Source organism: Schistocerca serialis, chromosome 5 (assembly GCF_023864345.2).
Source record: "Schistocerca serialis cubense isolate TAMUIC-IGC-003099 chromosome 5, iqSchSeri2.2, whole genome shotgun sequence".
NCBI lineage: Eukaryota > Metazoa > Arthropoda > Insecta > Orthoptera > Acrididae > Schistocerca > Schistocerca serialis.
In genome coordinates this window covers 333215749-333234317 of record NC_064642.1, presented here as the reverse complement: position 1 = coordinate 333234317, position 18569 = coordinate 333215749, and positions in this window count along the sequence as shown.

Below are 18569 nucleotides of genomic sequence, written 5' to 3'. Positions count from 1 at the left end.
TAGCAATTCATGACATCCAGTCTTACAAATTTCAAAACTCCGCCATCTCTCTCTCCACATCCAGCACTGCTGGCGGCTCACCTCCAACTGCGCAACGCTACGCGCTGTTCACATCCAGCTGCCCAACACTACAGTGGCAGACAACAATGCAAACTATCCACAGACTGCACACAGCACAGCCAGTGATTTTCATACAGAGCGCTATGTGGCGTTACCAATAAAAAAACCTAAACAGCCTACTTACAAGGTGTTTGGTGGAGTGTAACCTGTACCACTAATTGTCATTTATCCCTCCTGTTCCACTTGCAAATAGAACGAGGGAAAGGCGACTATGTGTATGCCCCGTATGAGCCCTAATTTCTCATAACTTACCTTCGTGTTCCTTACATGTGATGTATGTTGACGACAGCAGAATCGTTCGGCAGTCAGCTTCAAATGCCGATTCTCTAAATTTTCTCAGTAGTGTTTCCCGAAAAGAAAGTCGCCTTCCCTCCAAGGATTCCCATTTGACTTCCCAAAGCATCTCCATAACACTTACGTTTTGTTCGAACCTACCGGTAACCAATCTATCAGCCCTTCTCGGAATTTCTTCGATGTCTTCTTTCAGTCCGACCTATACGGATCACAAACACTCGAGCAATACTCAAGAAGAGGTCGCAACAGCGTCCTATATACGGTCCCTTTTACAAGTGAACCAGTCTTTCCTAAAATTCTCCGAAAATACCGAAGTCGACCATTTGCCTTCCCTACAAAAGTTTTCGCACGCTTGTTCCGCCTCATATCGCTTTGCAAAGTTACGCCCAGATATTTAAACGACTTGGCTGTGTCAAGCTTGACACTAGTAATATCCGAACATTACAGGTTTATTCATCCTATTAATCCGCATTAACTTACACTTTTATACGTTTAGGGCTAGCTGCCGATCGTCACACCATCTGGAAAATTTGTCTAAGTTATCTTGTATCTTCCCACAGTCACTCAACTTCGTCAACTTGTCGCACACCGTGGCATTACCAGAAAACAACCGCAGACTGCTGCCCACTCCGTCCAACAAATCATTTATGTATATACAGAACAACAGCGGTCCTGTCACACTTCCCTGAGGGATTTCTGACAGTACCCTTGTCTCCGATGAACATTCGCCGTCGAGAACAACATACTGGTTTCTGTTGTTTAAGAAGTATCCAAGCCACTCACATATCTGTGAACTTGTTCCCCATGATCGTGTCTTCGGTTAACAGCCTACAATGTGGCGCATGCCAAATGCTTTCCGGAAACCTAGAAATATGGAAATGCCTGTTTCCCTTCCCCCATAGTTGTCAGTATATCATGTGAGAAAGGGCAATTTGAGTTTCGCACGAGCGATGCTTTCTAAAACCATGCTGATTCATGGACATAAGCTTCTTAACTTCAAGAACGTTTATTATATTCGAACTGAGCATGTGTTCAAGGATTCTGCAGCAAACAGAAGTTATGGATGTTGGTCTGTAATTTTGCAGGTCCGTCCTTTTACCTTTCTTATATACTGGAGTCACCTGCGCTTTTTTCCAGCCACTTGGGGCTTTGTGCTGGGTGAGAGATTCACGATAAATGTAAGCTAGGGAACAGGCCAGTGCCGTAGAGTACTCTTTGTAAGATCCAATTGAGATTCCATCCGAACCTGATGATTATTTGTTTTCAAATCTTTAAGTTGCTTCTCTACGCCAGGAGTGCTTATTTCTATGTCGTCCATACGGGAATCTTTCTGATGGTCAAATCACGATATGTGTGTACGGTTCTCTTGCGTGAACCATTTCTCGGACGTGAAATTCAAAACTTCGGCTTTCGTTTTGCCATCTTCAGCTGCCGCACCAGACTGGTCAACAAGGGACTGAATGGAAGCCCTAGACTCACTTAGCGATTTTACGTAGGCCCAGAATTTTCTTGGGTTCTCTGCCAGATCTTTTACTAAGGTGTGACGGTGCGAGTTGTTATTTGCTTCGCGCACAGATCTTTTCACAGAGACACGCATCTCTACTAACCTTCGCTTGTCGTCGTTTGTGCGTCCCCTTTCGAACCTATAGTGCAACAGCCTTTGCTTCCTTAGCATCTTACAAATTTCGTTATTGAACCATGGTGGTTCCACCTACTAGGCATGTAACTCTCCAGACAACCATTTACAATCTGCTTACACTTTGCCCATTTCTTTTTCATCCATCTTACTGGTACTAAGTGATGCCAAGTCACTGTCCAAATATAATGCTGATAACTCCTTATCAGCTCAGTATAGCAGAAACACTCTCCTAGCCTTCTTGACTGATTTACTTACTTTCGTAATCATAGTTGCTATAATGAGATCAAAATCGCTATCCCCGTTTCTGTAACTGACATGGTCGATAAGGTCCAGCCTATTTGTAGCTACAAGGTCTAAGATATTTAGCAGTACATTCGGAAAAGACCGTACTTCTATGGCCTTAATTAGTGTGGAAAATTTAGAGATGTTGCAGTTTGCGAATAACATAAAAATTCCGTTAAAAAAATAAAACAGTGCCAACCATACAGTTCACGCGAACTAAGCAGCGGGCGGTAAGCCGGTCAGATATAAATGGGTCTCTTGGCCCTGCTTTAGGGATGGCGGTTGTCGCTGAAATTCCGTTAAATCGTTTTCTGCCGCTCCAGTTTAACCTGACTGTCAAAATCGCCCGTTTCTGAAAGAACCTATCTTTGGTTTTTCATTTCTGTCAGTTTCTTTAATAAATGTAGAAATCGAACAAAGATCGAACAGTTTTGACTCGGTTTCGCGATAGATAGGATAAAGATGTTAAATTCAAGAGGCAAACGAAAGAAAACTTAGTCCATTCACTGTTCGCTGCTTTTCTCGAAAAGTAATAAGTGACTGAATGCTACAAAAAACCGTTAGTTTTCTGCTATTGGTTCTAATTTTTTGAAAATCTGCTAAAAAATAATGTGGTAATAGGGGATCACACCACTATTTGGATATTACGAATAGTCTTTGCTAAAGGGAGAAAACTGTAGTTGGAAAGTGTTCATCGTGTTAATTTGTCGGTTTCCAAGGGCTACAAGCCGATAATGGGATATTATTCGTATGTGAACACTGGCAACAGATCACCTGCTTTCTCTTTTATTGTATACTACGAATGAATTGTTGTTAAAGTTTTAATTTATTACCCTTACCATAGTTTCCTTTCTCTTTTATGATTTCTTACAAATAGCAGAAAAATCTTTAAATCTTTCAAACCAAAGTAAGTATGTACTTCATTGCTATGTCATTTCGTAAAAGTATTTACAGGCCGGGGTAGTGCCGTCTGCAATACAACGGATGTGTGACATCAAGATCTGCCGAATGGAATAGGTGGGGCCAGTCTAAAAAAATTGCTCGCACACGCATACCTTCAGGCACTAAGCGCGGCAACAGGAATACTATTGTCTCAGCAAGTATTAAAACAGCACTGATTTCTTTTCCCATTTTCTATAATGACGCAATATTTCAAACCAATGCAAATATTACGAAAATAATTTGCTCCACTTTTTAAACAAGTTTGTTTAACAAGGAAAAATTTTAGTACTGCTACTGTGACTAGTTAAGGTTTCGGTTTTTTTACTCGGTAATTAATAAAGGTTTAAAAAAAGAGCTGTTATAACCGAGACCAAACAAATACTGAAAAATGCCGGTTATTCGGAACTAAGATAGCAGTATCGAACCGGTTGGTTTTTCCCATTCCTGCGCGATATCGACACGTGACAGTCCCCGCTCATGTCCGTTTTTGGGGGTGATTGGTCGGGGAGGAGAGGGGGGGGGGGGATGTGAGGAGTATCGAAGCGGTCCAGTGGGTCCGTCGCTTCTGTCACTAATCCTTACCATAATGTCCGAGCAAAATGTATTACGTTGGTCCGTAAGTACGTAGTGCCGCGCGGGATAAACCGAGCGGTCTTGGGCGCTGCAGTCATGGACTGTGCGGCTGATCCCAGCGAAGGTTCGAGTCCTCCCTCGGGCCTGGGTGTGTGTGTTTGTCGTTAGGATAATTTAGGTTAAGCAGTGTAAGCTTAAGAACTGATGACCTTAGCAGTTAAGTCGCATAGTATTTCACACACATTTGAACAGTTGAACGTAAGTACGTAGCGTTTTTGTTTTGCATGTTGGTGTTCCGGTTTCTACAGGCTTACTTATCGATTGTCATTTCTTATTTGTAGTTGACTATTGCTATTTGAGGTAACATATTGTCATTTTGTCAGATGAAGATAGTAACTGAAGCTGTGGACGCTAGAAAATAGAGTGCCAAGTGGAGAAATCGGAACATTTCCGACATATTCTGCCGTTTGAGTTCAACAAAGGGGTGAAAGCAGCCGAGGTAATCGCTGTGTGTGGGGATAATGCCAATGGACAAAGTACGGTAAGAAAATGGTTTTCTTCTTTTAAGGAGGATAGTTTTTTGACACAAGTGACTCACCACGAACAGGAAGATCTTCGGGGCTTAATGATGATCGTTTCAAAGCATTAATTCACAAGACCCACGTCAGCGTACTCGAGAACTGGCAACGTGATGAACTGTGATCATTCCACCACCGTGTGATATTTGCATTCAGTGGGGAAGGTTCAAAAAGCGGGTGTATGAGTACCGCTTGCTCTAAGCCAAAATCACAAAAATCAGCGAGTGAATATATGTGCATCTCTACTTGCTCGTCACCAATTGTCCGGTGAACAACAACGACCTGTGTCGGTATCGGTGACGAGAAATGCTGTCTTTATGCTAACACAAGGAAAAGAACGGATTAGTCGAGCCCAAACAAAACAGCAACTTCCCACAAAGATCTCCGCGCGACAACAAAAGATAATGTTATGATTCTGATGGAGCAGCGACGGTGTGGTGTACTACAGACAGCTACTCTGAGGTGTAACCATCAGTGCAGACACTTGTGGCCAACAATTGAGACGTATCGCGGGCGCTATCCAAGAACAAAGGCCAATGAGACTGCGAGAAGTGACGCTTCTCCACGATAACGACCTCCCGCATTCTGCTGGACTGACAAAAAACAATATACAGGGATTGAGTCAGGAAGTCATTCTGGACCCACCTTTTTACCTGATCTTGTACCGTTCGATTTTTACGTCTTCCTGTCCAACAACCTTCAAGGAAATTCCTTTCCAGATGAAAATGCATTCCGAAAATGGCTCGACGAATTCTTTACCTCAAAACCAGGATTTTCTACAGTCGCGGAATGGAAAAGTTACCCCAACGTTGGTAGGCGGTTGTGAATAGTGAAAGAGGATGTATTATTGAAGTTGCGTGTACCTGTTGTGTTTGTTTAACTTACGGAAAAACGCTGCAAACTTATGCATCAACTCAACATTTGTCTGCGTTGCGTAGCGCTTTATAATCAAGTATCTCTCGGGAAGATAAAAGCCCGGGAGAAGAGCTTCAGGAGATCGACCGAACAATTCCAGGTAGACACAGTGTCCAGATCTGGAGCGTTTGCTTGGCACAAGCAATTCCTGGAGGGTCATGAGCATGTTGAAAATGAGGGCCACCATTAAAGACCCAGCACGAGCATCACAGGCAGCAACATTCACAGTGTTCAACAACTTCTTCAGGGACACAGAGGTTTCACGGTTGGTAAGATTGCAGACGAGGTCGGGGTAAGTTATGACACCATCTAATCCCGTTATCACAGACGACATAGAAAAGTGTGCACCAGCTGGCTTCCTCACCCTTTCACAACTGATCAAAAACTGGGGTTTCCTGGTTTCCTTGTATACATTTCAGGACGGGTGGGGATGGGGGATGGGAAGGGGACTCGTTTCCGCCGCACTTATCGTCAAACGTGAGTGCATCACTACATTCCTAAATCAAATGAAAGGAGCAGGGAGCGAAAAAAGAAGGGGAAGCCCGGATCGGTGAAATCCAAGTCACGGCTGTCAGCTGCAACGTCAAGACAAATATTTTATTCGATCGGCTTGTCTTGTTGCGTGTAGACTTTTTGCACGGACATTCGACAATAATCGCTGCATACTAGTGCAAGGTTTTGAACGAGGTTAAACAGGCGTATCGCCGAGAAACGAAGCGATTTTGAAAGGGTACAGTACCGCCCGACATTGAAAATAGGTACATTCTTCGTTATTCTTGTCAGGACAACATATTTTTGTAATAGTAACTCAGTTTCAATTAATACACCAAAGCCGGATACCAGTGTAGGAAAGAAGGACAATTTATTTATTTAATTGATCACATGTGCACTCCCACAAAATAAATCCCTACATCCAATTTGGTGAGATCTGCGAAATGAATGAATGTATGGTCGTCTGCTAACCACAAATAGTGTATGTGAATATATGATCATCTTTGAGACGATCCTTTGGTCACCTTTGTTGGAACCAAAGAGATGAAACTTACCGGAGCTTTGAACGCCTGAAATGTGGCTGACCAATACGGTAGCATGGTGTTCCCCCACCTCGACAGAGGTGCGAGATGACCTGAAGAACGGCCATGTTTCAGCACTCTGCTGCTGCATCTATTGTTGGTAAGACCTGTCTTAGGCGTGCTCCGTAAGGACAAAAGAGTGGAGACATGGTATGCATGTGAAATACTTAAGAGTAGTTTGGAATAATAATTTCTCTATTTCAGGAACTTTTGTGGGGAGAATTAAATGTCAGGCAGGTAATATTAAGGCGATCGTAGTTATCTTCGGAAGTGACCAACGGTCACAATGAAACCACGTGTAGCAATAAGTTGAAATACCTCCGAGCGCATAAGTTAAGCTGAATTACTGGTGTGTGTACCATAAGTTGGAAATATTTATGAAATGGCGTGTGCAGAACTTGAAATTAGAGACGAGTACTTCCAAGTGGTGAGTACTGTGTCAGTCTCAATCTGTGTGTGAGACAAAGGACAAAGAGAAGTACTCATCCATGGTATCAGTTGAGGACTCGCGTGTGTGACGAATATGTTCTCAATATTACTTTGCGTGTTATGTTTCCATGTGACGCTTGATTCAAATTATAATACTCTGAGAGTGAAGCAAGGTGAATCAGCCGTCTATCCAGGAACGCCACTTGGCTTGCATTGCACAGGAAGACGTGCATATATCCTCCAGAGTTCAAAGTAGGAAAGAATATTTACGAAGTGGGGCAGTGTCGTGTGAAACTGGGATGAATACTAATTGAAAGTGATGTGATTATAACGTTGTGACTGTTCCTTGTGTCGTATTCCATGTTGCCAGTGTGGTGTATTTCATGTAATTTAAATATGTGTGGTTTGCATGGGAGAGTGGCAAGATAGGTTCAGAGGCAGTGGGTTATGCTTGTTCCTTTGTGTACCGCTCGGTCTGGAGGAAATTTTCGTGATGATGGGTGTGAGAGTCGAAGTGTGAGATATAGTAAAAGATCCACCATCCTATCCACAAAGTGCACTGTAGTGTTAGATAATTACGAGACCGTAAGATAGAGAATCACCAAGGTAAAGCCATGCCCACTGGGCGGAGTTGCTCATGTGTAACTGTTGTAGAAAATGTAATGGTGTGTTCCCGCATCTCGTGGTCGTGCGGTAGCGTTCTCGCTTCGCACCCCCGGGTTCCCGGGTTCGATTCCCAGCGGGGTCGGGGATTTTCTCTGCCTCGTGATGACTGGGTGTTGTGTGATGTCTTTAGGTTAGTTAGGTTTAAGTAGTTCTGAGTTCTAGGGGACTCATGACCATAGATGTTAAGTCCCATGGTGCTCAGAGCCATTTTTTTTGTAATGGTGTGTTTAGGTTACAGAATTTATCGGAATAAAAAAAAGATAGTGAAAAGAAAAAGATTGGTGGCCGTTTCCTTCGAATAGTATGTTGTCACGATATTCAGAATTTATAATGTGTGCGCCATTCGTATTCAGTGCGATGGCCACGTGTTGATCAAAGCCGTTGGGTAAGAAAGAAAATGTGCTATTGCCAGTGCGTAGTGAACAGTCAGAGTTGTGTAAATTACTAATAGTCAAATGTGCGTTATCCGTTTACGTTGGTTAATATTAAAACAGGAGAATAATTTGTAACCTAATTGTGAGTACTAGAGCTCATGTTACTCGACAAATGAGAATGAATCCACTCGCTTGGCGGACCACTCATCTTGCAGGCCTGACTGCTTGATGCCACAGTATGAGCAAGGCATGTGCGTGCCTCTCATCTTGTCGTTGAAAGAAGTAATTCTTCCGTGAACAACGCATGTATCCATGGCATCCCTGGCCAAACAATAATTGGAGCATCTCGACCGAGAAACACTTTTTGCTGTTTTCATATTTAAATGGCACGACAGTTTGAATTTAACTGTAACTGTCCGAGCCTCCCGTTCTCCAGCGCTCACTTCAACCTAAATATCTGTTCTCCTATCCTGGCTGCGATGAACCGTAGCTAAAAAGGTGCGCAGCAAAAAAATACCCAATTGTGCGCAACTGACAAATACCTGAAGCCTTTTTTGTGCCCTATGTTTACATCTGACTGCGCTGATTCACGCAGTTCCTGTAACAGCAGCATTTACGCTGCTCTGAGTGAACATCGGTTTCAAAGGGTAAGCAGCACGCTCAAAAAACAATCATCTCTCCCAATATCAAACATCTTGCTTCGAATGAAACTAAATATAACAGTAATATAATAATTTCACGATTATATCACCATCCAGTCGCTCAGATACTGGCGTCATATAAAACAAAATCAGTGAGTGCTGAACAAAAAAATCTAAACTATATTCCGAAAAACACTGTGCCTGTTAAGTTCCATCAATCCTTCCTTGAACTGGATCATTTATTCTGGCCTGGTGCAAATTAAGCTATTAGGGTACTCAGACTTAGAGCTGAAACAATGACTTGCTGTTTACCATGTACTCGTAATGCCTCTCATCTTTTTTAATCAGCAACGCTTCTGCAGGCTATGCATGGGCTAAACCACTGTTGGGTTGCTGTCACCGCTCACCCTTCAGCCGACCAGGTGCTCCATCCCCTGGCTGGCTGAAATACTGCGTGGCGGCCCGTTCCTCAATATGATATAAATTTTGAAACATTTGATGAATTTGATTTCTCTCACTGAACCCCTAATTCCATCACTCAAATAATATCCCTATAGCGTCTACCTATCTCATTACCTAAAACGGTCAAATAAAGAATCGCATGTAAAACTTGAGCACAGCCCGGACCTACCTCCCTGCGACTGGCATGTCTTGGGTCCATTCAAAGAAATGCTAGCAGGTCGAAGGTTCAACGATGACCCCAGTATTGAAGCCTACACGCGGAATTGACTGCAGGTATGACAGATTCATTCTATGAAAACGGGATATCAAACCTAATTATTCGCCGGGAGAAAGGTGTTTCGAAAGCAGAGGGTATGTAGAAAATTGACCTATATTTGTAATTTATTACGGAATAAAAAAGTTAAAAAAAGATAAATCTCATATGTAGTGATTGATCCTCGTTCTGCCTACTTATGTGAGTTATGAGCTATGTGTGGCTGTTAAGGCTCAGCGAAGGCAGTCATATCGCCAGTCTTACCTGTGATGGGCAAATACCAGATTCAGGGACTTAATAAGCGTGCTTACAGTACTCATTCTAGCCTCAGAAATACGACGGACTGCCGGTGTACGACATCGGCAAGAAATAAGAACAAACAGAAAATTAGTTGATGGAGCTTGGAACGTTGCCACCTATAACTTAAGTACAATTTCTGTTAAGGAAATCGAGTTAGCTAAACATGTGAAAGAAAAGGAAATAGATTTGGCAGCAATTACGGAAAAAAAGAAAACGTCTACGACTAAAATTATTGATGACTCTATTACGATCTACAGTGGGGTAAAACAGAAACAAAGAGCAAGTAAAGGTGTTGCCGTCTACATTCATAGAAAATGAGAACATAAAATACTGCATTGTAGTAGCACAAATTAAAGGTTCAAGAAGAACCTTAAGAATAATAGCAGCTTATTCCCCAGAAGAAGGGAAAATTGACGAGTCCAAGGTCTATTACAAATAATTATTAAGCAGAGACAATAAAAATCAGATTTTTCTTAAGGGAGATATCAATGCTACAATTGGAAGTATACAAAATCCAAATATAGTAGGTACTTTTGGAGAAAACGTATGTAATGGAAATGGAGAAATATTCAAAAACTTTGCTACCTTTAATTATATAAAAATTGCCAATAATTTCTTTAGGAAGAAAGATATACACAAATTCACCTCTTCACCAAGAGGACATAGATTTATTATAAATTATATAATGAGAGGTTTCCTGAACATATTAGAGATACCATAGTTTGCCGAGGAATGGATATTGGATCAGACCACCTCTTAATGGTACCTGACATCTAAGCAAATTGGAGAATACCAAAGAATATAATTAACGATCAAAAAGAAGAACAATTTTTTAAAGCTTATCTTTTACAAGATAGCAGCATAAAAAATCTCTAACAAAGTCGGATGACAGAAACGTTGGTAAATTTGAAAACGGTAGAAGGCTTGGAAGAAGAATGGAAAAACATAAAAACAGCCGTATCAAACATAGCTAATGAGGTTCTGAGGAAGAAAAGGAAATACAAATAACAGAGGGGAGTGAGGATTTCGACGCCAGAGATGGAAACAGCAATTAATAGAAACTAGAAGCTTTGAAGCACTACGCAAATAAAAAGGATAACTAACATAAAGAGAAAGGAAATAAAGCAAAGTACCTAACACAGAAAGCGGACGCAAAATCATGTGAACACTTTATTAACAACGTACAGCGTGAGTTACATGGTACCGCTTACAAAGTGATGAAATCGCTTAACAGGCAAGAAAACGCTCGTATACGCGTCAGTAATGTAGATGAGAACGAATGCATAGCTCATTATAAAATATTATTGTATGATGATATTTTAATTCAGACATTACCTACACTAAACGACACAAAAGACCTGGATAATACTGATAGGAGACAACTGATGGAAGCTCTAACAGCTACAAAAAATTTGAAAGCCTCTGGTTTGAATGGTGTTAATATGGAACTGTGGAAATATAGACGGTTATTCTTGCATCTAAGGCTTCTTCACATATTTAATCCATATTGGAGAGATAAGAAGGTGCCAAATATTGGCTAAGAGCCCAAATAATATCTGTCATCAAAAAAGGCGATAAAAATAAAAGTAGCAACTATCGAAATACAGACCTCCTGGATTATGAAATTACATGCCAAAATCGTGAATGCAAAACTTGGAAATATCATGGAAAAATTAAGATCTGAAAAAATGAGGTTTTAGAAAAACGCGATCAACTGTTAATAATGTTTTTACACGGCAAAATGTTATAGAAATGAGTCGATAGTTATGTGGGGAAAACCTGCTTGCTGTTGCGGATTTTGAGAAAGCATTCGACAGTGTTCGTAGGGAAGTGCTATGGAATATCATGACTGATCGAGTTTATCCACCTCAACTCATAAACATTTTTAAGAATCTACACAGAAACAACGAAAATTTTATTGATACGGGAAACGTAACATCAAAGCCATTGAACATAAACAGAGGGTTATGACAAGGATGCTGTATCTCTCAGAAACTCACATATATATATATATGAGGATCCTGCACTTTGATGGAACACCTTGTTAATTTTTAATGTTAATAAAATTTTTGAAAATGAGAAAAACTTGTTTTATTCATGCATAACAAAGAAATCACAAAAAAAGTTTAAAAAGTAATTTGTATCGTCAAACTGTCTTATTAAAAGTTTTTCGCGGAGTATTTATTCATTTCCCGAAAAACACAAGTGTTCGTGGAACACAGTTGAAAAGCGCTGCACTGCACTGAGTGTAATTTTATATGCAGAAGACCTAACTCTGATCACAGAGAATGAAGATGACCTTCAGATGGGAGTCTGTAAATTGCAGCAGATAACCTCAGATTACAGCCGGACATTGTCGGCAAATAAAGCGATAGTGAAGGAATTTCAACCAGTATGACCTAAAATAGTCTTGAATAATAAAATCTTTGAGTAAGTACATTTCAAATATCTAGGAAGCGACATCAGGTACCACCAAACAACGACATGGATCAAAAATGAAATAAATTTACTTCAATAGGTGGAGCCATCGTTAAGTTTGAAAAATTAAGCAAGATAGAAACTCCACTGAAGTTTTACAAAACAATGGCAATATCAACGCCTATTTATGGGAGTGAAGCAACAGTAGAACACCAAGAAAGTGGAGTACTGGCTCAAGAAATGATGTTTCTGTGATGAGTGGAAGGATGTACAAAAGAAGATCTAAAAAGAAATGAAGATATAAGGAAAGATACAGGAATATACAACTTTAACGAAAAAATTAAGGAAAACAGGAGAAAATGGAAGGGACATGTAGACCATATGGGTGGGGAAAGATACCCGGTAGAGGCTCTTAATTGTAAGTACACTGTAACAAGAAATGTAAGAAGAACATACAAGTGGTGGGGTACCATAACAGGCAATTTGCCTAGTACATGAAGTTAAAAAGTAGTCTCCCTACTTTGGCAGCTATGATGTGCCACTTTCAATACAAGACCAAACCACTACTGACAAATTTAACTACAGATATATGTCGATTTGCAGAATTTTGAAAGTGGACATGCTTACATTAAATAATTAATATATCTGGCACTTAGCTGGTTTTATATGCTGGCATCGTTGCCTTTGGAGTATGGTTCCTAACTGCGTGTTTTCCTGTACTAAGAAATCCGAAATTTTCCAGTATTGCAGAAGTTCGATGGCTCACTAACAACGACATAATAAATGTTAATACTTTTGTTAACTTTGGCATTCTTAAACATTTCAAACAACTGGCTCGCAAAAATAACTTCCAGATGGTCCCACGAGCTCTTAACAACAACTAAATACAGCATTTACAAACGACTTCTCACTAATCTCTCTTACAACTACTCTTCCCATCAGTCGAGAAAGAACAGCGATTACATTTATAGGCAAAAAATCTAGGTGTTTACATCGCTGGTCAAGACAGTATTTATTTTGTATGTATTCTTTACGTAAAGATTAACAAAATTTATTGGAAGTGTTGTAAATAACCTTATAACATTTAACAGTCATGGTTTTGTTCATATCAATAGTGTACAAAATACGACATTTCAGTACAGCCGCTGGACAAAAATATAGAAACACCATGAGAAATGCGTGCCTGAATATAAAAGCAGATCCTAAACAAGTGTGCAGGAGGATAGTGTGCGCGGAATGCCGTGGCCGGTATATGCGCAGGGCACACTTGGGGAGAGTGGCAGTGAAGGGGGTTGTGGGCAAGTGCTGGAGGGGAAATGCTGAGCGCTGGAGGGGAAGTGCCGTTCTAAACTGAAGCCTGGGCTCACATTTTCTGTAAATATTAAGTGAGGCCCCACTACACCCACACTTGCATGGTGGACATTCAAAAAGGTCTACTGTCACCTCTGCTTTGGTTAGTATCTAAAAAGTACTTCGTGAAAAGGCAGTGATTTAATTTGGCCTTACTTGTTAACCATTTATAGCTTTCAGAGAATGCAATGAGTGGCGAATTTTGAGTAAAGCCTACACATTTCTCTGGTTTCCATGCTAAAATTTGCTTCTTTTGCCAAAACACAGCAGCATTTAGACAGTCTCACCTCACTAACATACTGTGCAGATGCAGTTGCAAAAGAATTCTAAGAAAGTAGTTTATTAATTTTATTAAGTGAGGAACTCAGGGAAAGTAAGGTCATTAGCTAATGAATAAGCACATTCTCGGTACTAAACAAACGTGTAATGTCTTCCTTATGTTATTCCAAAACCAATAGCGTTTCTCATTTTGCGAGCTATCGATGGCCCTTAAAAATTGCATTCTTCCATCGAAAAAGTCTATAGTTAGTGGAATAACACGGTAGATCATGAAGATTTGCATAATAACCATATAACAAAATAGTCTCCCCTTTGCATGCTATCATTTACCAAAATGTCATTTCGATATCTGAAACCTTTTTTTTTTCTTTAATTTCGCGCCGTATCTTACTTCCTCGTAAATATCACAATAACTATTACCATTAACGAAATGTTGGGCACTTCATCATCATGAATCTGACATATAAAGGTATAAGTGGAGCAACTCTTTTTTTTTTTTTTTTTTTTTTTTTTTTTTTTTTTTTTTTTTTTTTTTAAGCCACACGACATTTCATTTAAGCGAATAGTTTCTGTAAGATCGTTTGACGAAGATTGCATAGATTGCAGAGTGTGTGCCTCGATTCTGACATTGCCTTCCGAACAAACGAACGAACTTGCCCAGCGCTTTGGACGAAAACTGATTACTGCGCATCGACCGAGCGAGGTGGCGCAGTGGTTGCACACTGGCTTCGCATTCAGGAGGACGACGGTTCAATCCCACGTCCGGTCATCCTCATTTAGGTTTTCTGTTATTTCCCTAAATCGCTCCAGGCCAATGCCGGGATAGTTCCTTTGAAAGGGCACAGCCGATTTCCTTCCCCGTCCTTCTCTCAGCCGATGAGACCGATGACCTCGCTGTTTGGTCTCTTTCCCCAAACAACCCAACCCAACTGCGCATCGGCCACCATATCCTGTGCGGGCTATGCCGTCGTATTTGGCCACGAACCGCATCTGCGCAGTGTTCTCAATACGTCGCACGTGTCAGTCGTCGTCAGAACAGTCTTACGAGCAGTTGTAAGTGCACTATGCTGGAGCTAAGTGAATTCGAAGGTGGACAAATTGTTGGTGCTCGTACAGTGCGTGCTTCCGCAACCAAGGGCATCGAAGTGTTTGGTGTTTCAAAAGGTACGGGATCTAAGACTTATACCGCATACAGTGTAAGCGGAAAAACATCGTCCGCTAAGTCCTAACGCTAACGATCATTACAGATGCTCGTTGAAGAGGACTGCAACGAAAGATAAGCGGACGACAGCGGCAGAATTGAATGTCGCACTCGAGACCCCGTCAGCACCAAAACAACACGAATGGAGCTCTAGAGAATTGGGGGGTCAGCTGGAATTGCAAGACTACTTATAGGCGATGCAAATGCCCATAACGGAAAAACATGGTGCTGAAGGCATAAAACTTGGTGTGTGGACCAATGAAAGAAAGTCGTTTGGTCGGATGAGTCTTGTTTCACACAGTTTCCAACTTCTGGCCGAATTTATATGTCAAGGGGGAAAGAAGGCGGATGTTCGGTGACGATTTGGGCAGCCATATTGTACGGGGTGCATTCAAGTTCTAAGGCCTCCGATTTTTTTTCTCCGGATTGGAAAGAGATAGAAACATGCGCATTGTTTTAAAATGAGGTCGTGTTCATTGTCAATACGTCCCAGAGATGGCACCACCGTACGGCAGATGGAATTTTACTGCCAGCGGCGAGAATGAGAACTGTTTTAAATACTTAAAATGGCGACGTTTTCCTTACTTGAACAGCATGCAATCATTCGTTTTCAGAATTTGCGTGGTGTCAAACCAATTGAAATTCATCGACAGTGGAAGGAGACATGTGGTGAAGGAGTTATAGATGTGTCGAAAGTGCATTTGTGGGTGCGACAGTTTAATGAAGGCAGAACATCGTGTGACAACAAACTGAAACAACTTCGGGCTCGCACAAGCCGGTCTGACGATATGATCGAGAAAGTGGAGAGAATTGTTTTGGGGGATCGTCGAATGACTGTTGAACAGATCACCTCCAGAGTTGGCATTTCTGTGGGTTCTGTGCACACAATGCTGCGTGACGACCTGAAAATGCGAAAAGTGTCATCCAGGTGGGTGCCACGAATGCTGACGGACGACCACATGGCTGCCCATGTGGCATGTTGCCAAGCAATGTTGACGCGCAACGACAGCATGAATGGGACTTTCTTTTCGTCGGTTGTGACAATGGATGAAACGTGGATGCCATTTTTCAATCCACAAACAAAGCGCCAGTCAGCTCAATGGAAGCACACAGATTCACCGCCACCAAAAAAATTTCGGGTAACTGCCAGTGCTGAAAAAATGATGGTGTCCATGTTCTGGGACAGCGAGGGCGTAATCCTTACCCATTGCATTCCAAAGGGCACTACGGTAACAGTTGCATCCTACGAAAATGTTTTGAACAACAAATTCCTTCCTGCACTGCAACAAAAATGTCCGGGAAGGGCTGCGCGTGTGCTGTTTCACCAAGACAACGCACCCGCACATCGAGCTAATGTTACGCAACAGTTTCTTCGTGATAACAACTTTGAAGTGATTCCTCATGCTCCCTATTCACCTGACCAGGCTCCTAGTGACTTTTGGCTTTTTCCAACAATCAAAGACCCTCTCCGTGGCCGCACATTCACCAGCCGTGCTGCCAGTGGTCAAAACAGACTCCTAAAGAAGCCTTCGCCGCTGCCATGGAATCATGGCGTCAGCGTTGTGAAAAATGTGTACGTCTGCAGGGCGATTACGTCGAGAAGTAACGCCAGTTTCATCGATTTCGGGTGAGTAGTTAGTTATAAAAAAAATCGGAGGCCTTAGAACTTGAATTCACCTCGTAGTTTTCCATGGGCCCCATGGCTACTCTGCAAGACAGCATTACTACCAAAGATTATGCGAGCGTTCTGGCTTACCAGGTGCATGCCATTATAGTGTTTGTCTCCCAGTGGTGATGCTGTGTTGCAAGCCAACAGGACCCCTATTCACTCAGTCCGCGTTGTCCAGCACTGGTTTTGTGAGCACGAGGATAAACTGTCGCATCTCCCCCAGCCACCGCAGTCACGAGATGTCAGTATTATTAAGCCTTTGTTGTGTACTTTGAAGAGGAGGCTGCGTATTCTCTATCCACCTCTACCATGGTTGCATGAACTTGCAAACTTTTGCTGGAAGAACTGTGTAAGAATCTCTTGAAAACGACCAGGGCCTGTATTTGTTCATTCCGAGACGACTGGGAACTGTTTTCAATGCCAACTGGATTCCTACGCCGTATACTGCATGGTAATGTGTTGGGATTTTGGCGTTTCCCGATTGTTGTCTAGCCCCTGTTCAAACAAAATGGTTCAAATGGCTCTGAGCACTATGGGACTTAACTTCTGAGGTCATCAGTCCCCTAGAACTACATAAACCTAACTAACCTAAGGACATCACACATACCCATGCCGGAGGTAGGATTCGAACCTGCGACCGTAGCGGTCGCGCGGTTCCAGACTGTAGTGCCTAGAATCGCTCGGCCACCCGGCCGGCCCTGTTCCAACAGTTTTGTACTATATAAATATATTGTCTTACAAATGAAACTATCGATACCCATTGGCATTAGAGACTTCATGACGTACATTAGGCTTCATGCGTCACAGCCTGCTCCTCTCTCCGTAATATCGCGTATGGAATGCTGGCTGTCTTCGCTTCTCCGCTTTTGACACGGACCCCGGAGCCTGTTTCACAAGACGGCCATCTCGCGTGTGATTAGGGGAGCTGGCTGGGCAGTGACCCGCGTGCGCTGACCCCAGTCGAGAGTCGGCGCGGGTCAACTCCTCAAGGGGTGCCGCCGCGACCGGATGCGGCGGCGGCAAACACGCGCTTCCGCCGGCCCCTCTGACTTATTGCCTCGCGCCCTGTTTGCAAACAGCGCCGCCGCGTCACGCCGGGAAGAGCCCGGCCGCTGCCGCTGCCGGCGACGCTTTTCTGCGCAGGCGCAGCGCGCGTGCTTCCCTTTGCAGTACCCAGAGATAGTGGCCATGCAATTCCGTTAACGATAGCACTGCACGAAGAAGTAATACGAGCGTCACTCCAAAAGAAATGCAACAAAATTTTTAAAAATCCGACTTCTGTTCTACAGTGGTGGAAATACTTATAGCATCACCATGAATTACTTCGTCTTTTTGTCTTTTGCAACAGTTTGCTTCTGCTTATACCAGTCCCATTGTTGCTAAACTTTGTTGACATTTTCTTGCCTTAATAATCTGACTTATTCACGCATGTTTTCCAACTATATACAACTCTTTGTAGTTGTCGTTTGGTTTTACAATGAAACCAGTGTTTATACTGTAATTTTGGGTTGAAACTTTGCAGTGAGAAGATGGGCAGATCAGTTGAATTAACGCCAGAAAAGAAAGCTGCTACACTTGCTTATTCGTCTGTTGTTCTCAGCACCAGAGAGATTGCCTCTAAGACAGGATTTAATCAGTCTACGATTTCGAGGTTACTGAAAAAATACAGAAAAAAAGGAAGTGTTGATAGTGAGAAAGGAAGAGGTCGGAAAAGGGCATCTACTACCAAACAGGAAAGGGTATTGAAAAGGGATTCGCTCAACGATCGTCGCCTGTCATCAACTGAACTAAAGCGAGACTGGGAAGAAATGTGTGACATGTCAGTAACCAGTAGAACTGTGAGAAATAGACTACTGGAGGCTGGACTCTCAGCCCATCGCCCTAGAAGGAAGCCTTTATTGACCAAAGTAATGCGACAACAGCGACTACAATGGTCAAAGGCACATCCGACATGGGCACCAGAGATGTGGAACAAAGTAATCTCTTGAGACGAGTCCAAATTTAATCTGCATGGCTCATATGGGAAAGTGTTCGTGCGTCGAAGAAAATGTGAAGAATTTTTACCATCAAGGATGATACACACAGTCAAACACTCACAAGGACAGACGGTC